Raw genomic sequence first — 12,949 nt, forward strand, 5'->3', positions numbered from 1 at the left:
TGCCCCTGTGGGGACCCCTCTCTGTCCAGGACCCCACACCTTTCTTCTCCCTGGCCCCACTGCCCCCACCGGAGTGGCTTCCTTCCAGAGAAGAAGAAGCAGGCAATGTGCAAAGGCAGCTGCCTGTGGCTTTCCCTGCCTTGCCCCCACTCACTGCCTCGCCCCTGCTGAGCCTCGTCATCTGCCAGGCTCACTCCTGCAGGAAATTTCCCTGGGCACCTCTCCTCCCGACTGTGTGTTAATTGCTTAGTCTTCAGCCTCCCCATCTACCTCAGAACTGGGGACACGGTCACCTTGCCACATCACTTTACCCCTGTCTGAACAGGAAGTGGGAGGGGCTGAGCAGGGGAGCAGGCTGAGGGGCGCTGTGGCCACCACAGACTGTGGCCACCACAGACTGTGGCCACCACAGACTGTGGCCACCACAGGGAGAACAGTAGGTATGAGGGGCTCAAGACCCAAATCTGGCCCTCTGCTCCTCTTCCTTCCTCCATTTCTGGATTTAAAAGCACAGAAGATTCATCTCAGGACTTGAAGATCTTTGAAAAGAGACAAGCCCCTCATTGCCCAGACACCTGTAGGGGATGTGTCAAGCCTGTCTTAGATTGGGGGAGGGGTCTTCTCCAGGGGACAGTGTGAAGTGGAGGGGTGGTGGTCCAGAGGGGCACTGGCTTGGAGGGAAGGGAATGGTTTACATGGGCCAAGACCTCCTCCTCATTTTTCCTCTCATTAGTGACATCACGGCTCTCTATCCCCTCCCTTGAATGTGGCTCTCCTCTCTCCCCAAACTCATGAATTCGTCCCTCCCCACATAGCCCCCTGCTGCTCGTGTCTTCAGGGCTTGTATCTACAGGGAAAAAATGGCTTCCTCCCGCATCCTTGGCTGTTCTCTTATTGTGCTGAGGATGAACTGAGGCGCAAGGCAGGAATCCTTTCTTTCAAGGGAAGACGGTCTTCATTCCAGTTCTGACCCTGTGACCATCCTGCTGGGTGACCCCAGGCACATCATTGCTACCCTCTGGGTTTTGGTTTCTTTACCATAAAAGAATCGAAGACTTTGAGAGCATCCCATGCTCCATCACAGTGCATCACTGTGGGGCCCCAGGGTTCTCCTGTGCAGGGACCCAGGCCTCTGGGGCCATGAACCCCACAGTAAAGGAACTTTTTCCAAGAGAGGCCCAGGGATCATCAGAGGCCCTGGTGGTGACAGGGGCTTTGGTGGAGGAGGAGACAGCTTCCTGACCTCAACCTCCATCTCCAAGGACAAGCCAGATGGAAGTGGTGGGAGCATTGAAGTGACCGAGATCAGAAGTGGAGAGGTGCACAGTCCAGGGCAGGGCCCACCAGACTGTGAGTCCCTGGGGGCCCGTCTGGTCCATCTTTGTCTCTCTAGCTCTTAACATCCTGTCTCCTGAGAGCTGATGCTCAGTGAATGTTTGTTAAAGAGATGAAGAATTGAATAGAGAAGAGAGGATAAAGTTGGTTAGATAGACAACTGAAGAGAGAGGGGATCTTGGGTTGTCCAGCCGAGTGGAAGGAAAGAGAGGAATTAGGGGGAAATGATAAATTAGGATGAGGCTAGGTTATGCTGTGGTAACAAACAAGCCCCAGATCTCAGTGGCTTAAAGCAACAAAGGTTTCTTTCTCACTCATGCACATGTCTCTATGGACTGGCAGCTCCTGTATAGACTTTTCTCATTATGGAGACTCAAGCACCTAGGATGATGCAGTACCTACCGTCCCGGACATCACTAGTCTCTGTGTCAGAGAGAAGAGAACTTTGAGGTCTCACTGGCACTTGCACTCACACCCCATAGGCCAGAAGCAGTCACATGGTTACTTTTGTTCATGCCTCATTGGTCAGAACTAGTCACTTGCTACCCCCAACAATGGAGGACCAAGGAATACAATCCTATCATGGACTTTGAAGTCAGAGAGATGGAAACACTTGGTGAATAATACTAATGAGAGCCGTTGAAGAGTTAGCCATGGAGACCCAGATGGGGAGGGGTGCAGTTGACATTCCAGATCTTCTGTGTTCCTGTATTCCAGAGCTCCAAGCCTGTGGGTGATGTTCTTTAAAGATCATAACATCATGAACTGGCTCCTGGAAGATATGGGGAGAAGGCAGGCTGCACATGAATTGAACTGAGCATGAGCTATGTGTCAGGCTATGCTGAATGCTGGAAATACAAGATGGACACAGCACCTACCCTAAGGGAGTCAACAACCATCTAAGAAACAGTAAAGTATGAAATAGCATAAGGATTTGAAATCCTAGATCCAAGGTGGAAAGTGACCAGCCAAGGAGAGAAGGGGTGGCATGGTCTGTGGCTGTCCTGGGTGGTTGCTGCATTCACTCCTGTTGCCTCAAGGTTGGGGCTGCCCATATGAAGTCAGAGGTCAGTGCAATTGCATGTTTTCTGGTTTCTGCCTCTACCTTCACCCACAGCCCTCAAATATTCGAAGGCGCTGTAACTGGAGCCATTCCTGGGGGAGAACCAAGGACTCACTCTAAAGTCTTTGAAGTGTATAAATATTGTCTCAGTAATGTGCTCTTACGAATGGGAATGTTTCATTTGATTACATTTTTACAGATATTTTCCTGGTGACTTTGTGCTATCCTTGTTCTGAGCTCCTAATCCAATCAGTAAAAAGACTGAGATAAAGAAAGAGAGTGACAGAGAGAGGGCAAGGGGAAGGAGAAGATTGAGAATACTGGATCCCTTGATTTGGGCAAGATGGATTTGCTTTTCAGTCACTTGGAGAGTGACTCCCTCACCAAATCCAGCTTTGTGCACTTTGGCTTGAACTGGGAAAATCAAAGTCATGGGGTATTAAAACTTGTGTTAGTACCAAATATAACAACATCAGAAGAAAGGAGATGAGGGGAGAAATTACACTTATATGTTTGTTGTCTTCAGAATGAACCCAAAGTCCTTAGCTTGTGTTGAAAGACCACCACCCTGTCTTTTCCTCTAGCTTCCCCTTCCCTTTGACACCCACCTGCACTGCACACTCTAGTTCTAGGATTTTCTTACACTTACCCAAACACGACTCGTGCCTCAGTGCCTTTGCATTTGCTGTGGTCCTCTGCCTGGGATGCCCTCCCAGTCACCTATTTGGAAAATTATTCCTCATTCTTGTGATCATACTTCAAGTGTCTCCTACTCTGTCAGCACCTACGTAGGCCTCTCCCTTATTCCTTGTGTGGTCTCTTTTTGGTCACTGCTGTCTTTTGTACAAATTTACATCACAGTCCTTATTGTACCAAATGACAGTTGTTTCTGTGCAGGTGTCTCCTACTGGGCTGTAGAAGCTTTGAGGGGAGTGATGGTGTCTTATTCCTTTTTCTGTGCTGAGCATAAGGCCTAGCACACAGCAGGGCCTTGGTATATATTTAGATAATAAATTGAGTGAATGAATGTGTAAATGATTGGATGACCTGGAGAGCATCTGAAGGGGTACCTAGTGTAAGCTCTTCAAAACCAGAACTCCTTCTATAATAGGGGTTAATACACTAGCCTATGGACTGAATCCTGCCAGGTGCCTGTTTGTGTGAATAAAGTTTTATTGGAACACAGCTATGTCCATTTGTAGACATATTGCTCATGGCCACTTCTGCACTATAGCAACAGCATTGAGTAGTTGGGATTGTATGATCCTCAAAGCCTATAGTAATTTCTACCTACCTACCACTGGTCTATAGCATTGGCTCTTAATCTTTTTTTTTTTTTTTTGGATTAGAGATACCTTTGAGAATCCGATAAAGAGCTTTGAATACATGCACAAGTACAGAACATTTTGCACTCAGTTTCGTGAGGATCAGTGCCCCCTTGCATCCCACCCATCCATCCCTCAGGGATCCATGGACCCAAGGTTAGAATTCTGTTGCTAGTGAGGCTGGAGCTGAGAAAGGGATGGAAAACATGGTACAAGGTGCCCGGCAAGGAGAAAGGAGTAAAAGTCAAATCTTTCAAAAATCAAGACTTCCAGCAATGAGAATGCACTGCCCTATAGCACCCCTGTCATATCGTTGGCCATCTTGTGTATGGTATCTTCAGTCCCATGAAACTCACTACGGTACATCCCATTGTGCTCTTGAAGGAGCACACAGCTCGTGATGAAAGCTCATCCTCACGCTCAGCTGAGCTCTTGCAACCAGAACTCACTGGTCCTCCTGGATGTTGAGACCACGGTCCAATGGGTAGAAGCTCGTTTTCTCAGCTGATGAGGAGAGGGAAGGAGAAGCAAGAAGGCAGAGGAGAGCCTGCCTGCCCCGATCTTCCCAAGGAGAAGCATGGCGAGGAGGGGTAGGGAAGAAGAGCCAGGAGCATTACAATTGATCAAATGCAGTCTTGCTTCCTTAAAAACAAGGGGTGGCGGGGAGAATGTGTGTGTCTGGGAGTTAATGAAGTCATGAGCAATAGGAGTTAGGCCTCTGGGAAGCAAATTGAGGGCCAAACGAGCTCATTTTTTAGCAGAATTATTAAATTAGTAGTTGAAAGAAACACATTAGACATTATGAATCTTGCTTTTAGCAGAGCCCTTGATAGAGGGTTGCACAGACGCTCGCTAAATTCATTCCACCCAGGATTGGAAGGGGCTGGCATTGCTAGTCTCCCCAGTGCCAGGGTTGGGGTGGGGGTGATGTTTAATGAGCTTCTGGCTGAGGCACTGTCTTGGGGGCTTTAGGTCTATTATTCCATTTAATCCCCATAGCACTCAGCAAGGTAGGGGTAGGGGTGACTTTCCTCATTCCAGAAGGGAAGAGGAGCTCAGAGGGGTGCGATGCCTCTTCTCGGCTCACACAGAATCAGCAGCTGAGCACGTGGTTGAATCCTGGTCTACCTTAGTCCAAATCCAGAGCTCTTATCCTGAGGAGTAAGAGATACCTCCTTGCCAGGAGCTCTCGGGGTGCCTTGGAAATGGAGCCAAGGACCATGGAAATCAGTCAGGTGGGAGGGGTGGAACAAGAGCTGGAGTCAGCAGGGAGGGTTGAGAGCCTCAAGTGATGCTGAGTTAGAGGTAGAGGGGAAGACCGGCCCTGGTAGCAAGGCCCATTTTATCTGCTGCATTGAGAAAGGTATGGCAAATGGATAGGCATTCAGAGAAGGGCAAGGCATGGAATCCATGTCGTGGCGAACGGTTGAGTGAACAGACAGGGCCGTGCCATTTGCTCATGGTATTTAGAGCGGGTCCTGAAGGGTGCTGGAGACTGCTGTGGCCTCTGAGGGTTGAGCTGGATCAGCAATGGGTCCTAGGAGGCAAGGAGACCTTGTAAGGAATAAGCTCCCCAGCCCTGGAGACATTCCAGGAGCTGGCCTGGCACGGGAGCAGGATAAGATAAGAGATTATCTCTAAACATTACAATTCTCTGTCTCCTGAAGTCAAGCATGAGGCAGGATATTCTAAGAGCAAAGCTCCCCAGAGATTCCTGCAGGATTTGGGGAGTGGAGTGGGACAATCTCTGTTTGTCTCTGAGATCTGCTGGTGACCAATCGTGTCCTTGCACACAGAAGGGAAGGACTTAGTGGCCCCTGGAGGCTCCCCCTGGTCTGAGGATTGCTCCTAGGCAGTGGGGGTGAATGACAGGCCTTCCCAAATCCTTCCAGCATGGAGAGGGGGCTTCACTTCCAGAGAACTTTCTCTAACACAGAGAGCCAGACCCACCAAAAATAGGAGAGCACAGGGAAGGCAAGGGAGGAGGGGATGAGAAGGGGCAATGGTCCAACTCACCTGCCTACAAACCTTTCTGGAGGTCCTAGTGTGTGCCAGAATCTCAGACAGACAAGAAATGAGCTGTGGAGAGCCTATAGATCAGTGGGCAAGGCAGGGCATGTCCCCAGTCTCTCTTATGCAAGCTGGACACAGCCAAGGGCCCCAAAGGGGACAGACAAGTAGATGGGTTTATTCAGAACCACCAGGCACCTCTTCTATCCGGGACATCTCTGAAGGTGTTAGTGAAGTAGTGATCTTTGTAACACAGAGGAGGATTGGACTGGAGGAAGATGGAGGAGAAACACTGCAGGGATGGTGAGAAGTGAGGGGTGGAAGGATGGGGAGTTGATGCAGGGGTGGGGGGAGGGGTGGAGGACAGCCAGGTGGATTGAAGGGCCGGATTTCCCAGGGCTTTGAATGCCAGTCTGAGTTCTTAATGCTGGAGGCAGCCAGGTGCCTTTGAAATCTTCCATGGAGGAGAGGGTCAAGATCAGAATCATGTGGCTTCTGTGCGGAGGCTAAGGCTGGAGGCCAGGAGGCCAGGGAGGGGGTCAGTGCAGAATCCAGGGATGCGGGCAGCCTCAGGTTGGTTGCTAAGAGGAGCTGCTGAAGAGCAAATGTTCTCAGCATGTGGGCCTGTGTAAGCACACCTCCAGGTGAATGTTTACTTCTCTGAGCGTACACATTTGGGAGCGAACATGCTTCTAGCATGGCTCAGGGTGCGTGAGTTGTGTCTTGCGGTGGTGGGGTATGCACACCTGCCGCGGGAATCACGATACTTCAGCTGTGCCCAGGAATGTGTGTGTGTGTGGCCCCAGCCACCTTAATTCCATCTTTCCACCAGCCCTTCTAGTGACATGGACACTCTACATAGGACACCATGGGATGGGCTGTGCCATCTTCTTCGGGCTTCCCCACCCCCACACTGTGCCCCTGGCCATCACCCACTCTTGCCCTTGAGCTCTTAGATGACCTGGTAACCGCTTTGACCCGCGGGACTAGTGCAACTCCTTCCTGTTTCCTTAGCAGAGGGGTAGGAGGGTGCTGTGCATGGAGCGTCTGTTACTGGCTGCAGGACAGAAGAGGACCCCTCACCACCACCTCACCCCTACACCATTCCAGACAGGATCTCCCAAAGGCTCTGACCTAGGCCAAAGCCACCTTGATCCTGCTGTTCCTGAGACCAGAACCAAGAGGCGTGCCCTCACCTGCTCTGCAGGCAGCCCGCGGGGGCGGGGGGGTGTGAGAGGCCTCACTCAGGCCACAGACTCTCAATCCTGGCCCTGCTCTTGACCTACGCGATGTTCTTGGGTTGGACCTCCTTGTAACCTCAGTTTTTCCAGGTGCAATGGGGCCAGGCTGTCTCACCAGGAGTGCCATCAGAGGTTTGGGGTAGAAGGTAACTGGCTTGTTATTCACTATGCTGAAGTGTGTGGGACTTTTGTGGCCGGTCTTGGTTGGGCAAGTCCATTATCCAGAGGTGTGCTGATAAATGGTGAACACCTGGCTGTCTCCCTGCAAGAACAAAGCCCCGACCTGCAGTGTCTGCCAATCTCTCGGGTGTAAACACTCTTGTGGCTGATTTCAGGTCGCTCACATGAAGCACCGAACGTGGAGAGAGAGAGACGTGGACGGTCGGCCCCTGCAAGCTGGTAGGAGCAGGTCCAGCACATCCCTGCCTTTACCCTAACCAACCAGTGACAGTCCAGCCCGAGGCGGAATCTAAATCAAGGTCAGGCAAGGAGCAAAATGTCCAGCGAGGGTGCAGAGCCCTGGGGCTGAGCGACAGGTGAGGCTATAAAGTGAAAGAAGAGTCAGGAAGCGAGGCTCTTGGCAGACGAGAAGCAGTTTGGGAAGTGTGACGTGCAAGTGGGCTGGGTCAGGCGGTTCAGGACAGAAGCTTCGTTCTGCTGGGTGATGCATGGACAGCCCAACACGGTCAGAATACATTATTGCCTCCTGCCGTTCCGGCCTGGGAGGGGGAGGAGGGTGTACGTGACGATGAGGGAGCTGGGCAACCAGACAGGTGTTCCCTGAGCACCAGGCATGACGTCTGAGCAGGCTCAGCCAGGGAAGGGCAAATCCAATTCTGTAACTGTTGGGGCATCAATTCTGGTGATGATCCCGTGAGGGTGACGCCAAGGGCCCGGGGAGGGGGGATGCCCTGGCTGACATCATCTGCTATTTCTGGGCCAATTCACAGCCTCCTCCAGCGGGAACTTCCTTCAGCACATAAATCACCCCCGTCTTCTCGGGGCTGCCTCATCCTCCCGAGAAAATAGGGAATCCACACACGTGGGCATCCTCTGGAGAGAGCACGGGGAGTGGAGCGAATAGTGTGATCCTGAAGTCACGTGGACCCAGAGGCCAATCTAATCTCTGCCCCTTGTTAGCTGAAGGGCTTTGGTCAAGTCCTTTCACTTCCCCAACATTCCATTTCCTCAAATGGGTAATAAGGGGTAGAAGGGCCCCTGAGTGAGATGGTAACTGTGAAGGGTCCAGCTCACTGCAGGTGCTCAGAGAAAATCAAATCTCATCTCCCTCGTTTCCCCTCTCTTAGAGAATATACTCCCAGTGGCCAATCTGTGGAAGCTTCCAGAAAGTGAGGTAGATTCCCTTTCTGGTCCCTTGTCTGGCTTTGTGGTGAGTGTCCCACAGGGGGGCGGGGCGGGAAGCTGCCTTTGGGAGGGTGGAGAGGGTGGTGGGATGACGGGAATGAGGCTGTCCACCTGGGTGGGGAATCTGGCCATGCAGGGGTAGGAGGGGACCATGTTCTCCCCCCACCGTGCTCAGACTCCTCCTTAGGAACTTCTCAGCCAAGCAGGCCTCAGAGGCCAGGAGAGCAGCCTGGGACCTCAGGGGCATGAGGCCCCTTTCTCCAGCAGAGATACCCCCTTGTCTTACCTGTCCAGGTGTCCGCTTGACTCCGTCCCTGCTCGATGCCCGGTTCTCTGTCTCTCTGGCCTCACTGTCTGTCCGTGGGTCCTCAGGAGAGATTGTTAGACTTGTTCCTGCCTGCTACGCTCATTTCTGCAGAAGGCCGCCTGACTTCCTGTCCGTCTGTCAGTCTGCCTGCAGTCTGCCTTCCCATCCCTCTGATTGCAGCTGACTCTCTTGCACCTGGGCTCCATTTTATGATGTCTGGGTGACAGAGAGGTGATAAATGAGAGTGAGCGAGTGACAGACGGGAGCGCACATATGGGGGATGGAACACGAGCACACACAGAGGAGTGACAGTTGGGTTGTCTTCTTTGAGACGGGGTCACTCAGGGTCTTCCCAACCCCAGAGGGGAGCCCGTAGCACCATCCATCTCACCTCAAAGCACCGTCTGTCTGCCTCCCTGACCGCACACAGAGGTGTTCCCTGGGGAGGCTCCGGGGGCAGGGGTGGGGGGGAGGAGGGACAGTACCCATGGCAACCAATGGAGAGGCACATTTCAGCTCATGAAGAACCTTGTAACAATGGAGCTGTCCAACAAACAAAATGGGCTGTTAGTGAGGTAGTGATCTCCCTGTCATCCAAGTCATTCAATTACGGCCTGGCCACCCACCTGTCAGGGGTACTACAGTGGGTTCCCCGAGTAAGGAATGGAATGAGACTGGGTGGTCGAGAAGGGCCAACACTTAAGATCCTGACTGGCAGCACCGATCCCAGTAAAGAGCTTCCCACAGTGCCTGCGGACGGGAGGTGCTCACAACCAGAACTGCTGTTGGAAGGAGCTTGGATGAAGTGACCTCGGCCGGATCCCACAGCCTTCGAGCTGGAGAAAGACGAAAGGCCAATTAGTGGCAACAGGTTATGAATAAACAGGAGCTGGGAACTTGGGATAATAAAGAGCTTCCCAGAATAGGAATGTCTCCATCTCCCTCACACTGATTTGCATGGCTCCCGCAGGCTTCCCTCCCCTCTCCTAACTCAATTTCAATTTCAATTTCAATGTCAATAACTTCCTTGGCACGACAAGCAGTCAGGGGTTGCCAAAGTGGATTGGAACATTGAGTTTCAGAGTCTTGGACCAGCTCGTCCAGCCAGTGTCGCCATCCCTCCTAGGCCTTCCAAGCCCTTCTTGTGCACATGCCTTGTCCTCTGTGCCCTTTGGGGAGACTTATTTTCACCCTCCCCAGCTGTCTGTAAGGTTATTTGAAAAAAGGTGCATTCCCTTGTTGGATCAAGATGTTCAAACAGCAGTAGCCTGTGGGACGTTGTGTGTCCACACAATAGGCTTAGCCCCTCTCTCTTGGGTCGCCTGCCAAGGTGGGAAGCAGAAGAGAAATAACGATTCCCATAATGTGGCCAGTGCCTGATAGGGGGGAATAGGGGGCTCTGGGACACAGAAGACGGCCTTCTGAGCCCAGGTGGAGCAGAGGAAGGTAAGGGAATGGGGGCCGCTTCGTGGAAGAGGCAGAAGGAGAGGGACTTCTGAAGGACCCCGGGATGGCAGGCCACCGAGTTCTTTCTATCATGGGTCAGCGATGGCTGGAATGCCACCATGGTAACAGCTCCCTTTACATCAGCTGTAACAGCATTGGCCCCACACAGTGTTGGCACTGGGCAGATCCTCCAGAAAGGGAGGGTGTGGCCTGGAGGAGTGAGACGGAGTACAAGGGACCCGGGCAGCTACTGCATGAGAGAGGTGGGGCCTGAAGGGCTGGAGGGGCCTTCGGGGTGCACGGTGGCTGAGGCCCCTACCCATTTGGACTTCGTGCCCTTATAGAGGGAGCGGAGCAAGCGTACTGGGAGGCCAAGAGGCACGGGGGGCGCCATCCCGAACGCTCGGGCTCAGAGACGTGACAGAGCGGCAGAGGCAGGAGCGACCCTGGAGTGTGAAGATGGGCAGGTGGCAGGGAGGGTGGCGTTGGCTTTGCCAGTTTGACATCTCTGCCCCACACCAACGGGGGGTCATCTGTGGCCGCTCCCATGGGGAGCCACAGTTCGGGGAGTCAGACAGACAGGGGCTGGAGCTACTTTGCCAGGAGGTCGCCATGAACAGGACCTTGACCCCTCTCTTCCTCCCCTCCTCTCCCCAACCGGACTGCGGAGAATTCTAACGAAACACAGCTCCCCACCACACCACTACCAGGAATAGGGGCTGCCAGGGCAAAACGCCTCTGCCACAGAGAGGACGTGGGCTCTGCCTCTAGCTCTCTTCCATAGCCTTTGGCCAGCAGAGAAGAGCCCCGGGGAGAGACAGCCCTGGGCCACACTGACTGATGCTCACAGGCCAAGGCGGTCGGCTTGTTAGTCTGGTGGGTTGCTCATGGGATCCTGCTGACTCCCCCAAATTCTGGGTTCCTGGGGACCCCTCTGCCACTAGGTTATGAACATTTACAGCAGCTACAACCATCCTTGGTGCCCCTCTTCAGCCTTCTCTTCTCTTCTCCCAAGGAAAGGGTGGGCAGGGAGGACCCCCGAATGGGGCTGGTAGAATTCTGGAACTTAGACCAGCTGTTTCCCATACATCCTCAACAGCCCTGTTTTCTCAAACTGCCTGTTTTCATCCCAAAGGAAGGAACGGTCCCTGCAACAGAGTTCTTCCGGAAGATTCTCTCCACTTCTGCTAGTCTCGGTGTTGAAGAACCTAGAGCTTCTTTTGTCTAATGTAGGGAGAAGGGAGAGAAAATGGCGTTTTAAAGCCTCTCCTACGTGCCCAGTTCTGCGTCACCTTTTTGATCACAGCTCCACTGTGGCGTGGGTGTGAATTCCCCCAGGGGCTAATGAGCACAGTGAGGTATGGGTCGGCTCACGGGAGAGGGGAAGGCTTCCCTCTGGCCCACCGGGTGCAGGTGAGGAAGGCGAGGTAGCCCTGCTCCAAGGTGTGACATGGAGGTCGAAGCTCCCTTTCCAGCAGTCTCAGACTGTCTCTATTAGTGCCCCTGAATGGGGCCCTCCCTGCCCACCCTTCTCTTGGGAAGGGCCACTGGGGAACACTATGGGGTGAGGACAAGGGGTGCCAAGGGCTGGGGAAACTGCCTACATGTAACTAGAAAAGCTAACTCTTAAGAATTCGGATCCACATAGGGCTGACCCTGTGGGGAAGTACAGAGCTGGCTGTGTGGGTCTGTGTGGTATAGTGGAAAGGAGCTAGCCAGACTAGGGTTCAAATTCTGCCCCCAGGAAACTCTCTGAACTAACCCAACTTCACTGATGTCTGGATAAACGGATCTTTCTAGTCCCTCTGTAAATCTGCCAACAGCCGCCTGCACACTTGGACAGACAATTCCTTTCCTTTCTCGTGTGCCCATGTTATGCGTGTTCCCAAACCTGTTTATGTCAGTGGTGCAGATAATTTAATCAAGCGTAAATAAGCCTATTAAATGTGAGTGCAGAAAAGAGTTATGTTTCTGTGGTAATTAGTTGAATGCTTTGGGCCGGTTGCTACAAAGTTGCTGTTGAATTTGGTGTGGGCAGGACTCTCAAAGATCTGAAGAGAAAGAAACCCCATACAAGGAGGCTTGTGTCCATCGATTGCCTTGCAAAGAATCAAAACCAGAAATCTCTTAGGGGACATTCATGTGGTCTCGGTGACGTGTGATCTCGAGAAGCCAATTCATCCTCCTGAACTTCATTTTTCTTGGCTTTAGAATAAGTATAATAGCTCCTGCCTCACCGAGTGTTATGAGGAACAAAGGAGCCACATGAGGTCCCCTCGCTATCTTTTGTTCGCTTCTGGATGATTCCCTGGTCCTCTCCCTGCCATGCCTGCTTTCCCCCATCCAGTGTTTCGGGGGACTTCATCTGTAAATTTGCAGTTGAACTAATCAGATGGCGATTAGAGTTTAAGGCATGGACCTTCCCTGAGAGCGACATGGTTAACGAGGAAAAGCCCTTTCGAGGAATGGGTGGGGGGATGCCTGGCAGGGTGACAGTCTGAGCTGGAAGTTCCATGGTGTTCCTCTGATCACAGAGCCTGGGGTCCGGGGGGAGGGTGTGTTTATTCTTGCTGAGGTGTGACCTGGCCATCTTTATACCCTCGCTGTGATGTGCCGGCTTCTCTAAGCCATCCACCTGGGGGGCAACTCGGCTTCAGACTCTGGAGGAACCTTATTCCCAGCCAGTGGGTAAGGAAGGAAGTTGCGGCTGGACAGGGGAGTTTGGGCACGGCTCAGCTCAGATCTCTTGGGCTCTGCCTCCTACCCAAGACTTCAGAGCTAGAGACAGGTCTGGCTCCCCCATAGCTGCGCTCCCTGACGGGCTCCTGCTGGTCTTCCCAGAGTTGGCGGTTCTGCC

The sequence above is a fragment of the Ursus americanus genome, chromosome 23 (assembly GCF_024610735.1).
Source record: "Ursus americanus isolate L20-20 chromosome 23, mUrsAme1.1.p, whole genome shotgun sequence".
NCBI classification, from domain to species: domain Eukaryota; kingdom Metazoa; phylum Chordata; class Mammalia; order Carnivora; family Ursidae; genus Ursus; species Ursus americanus.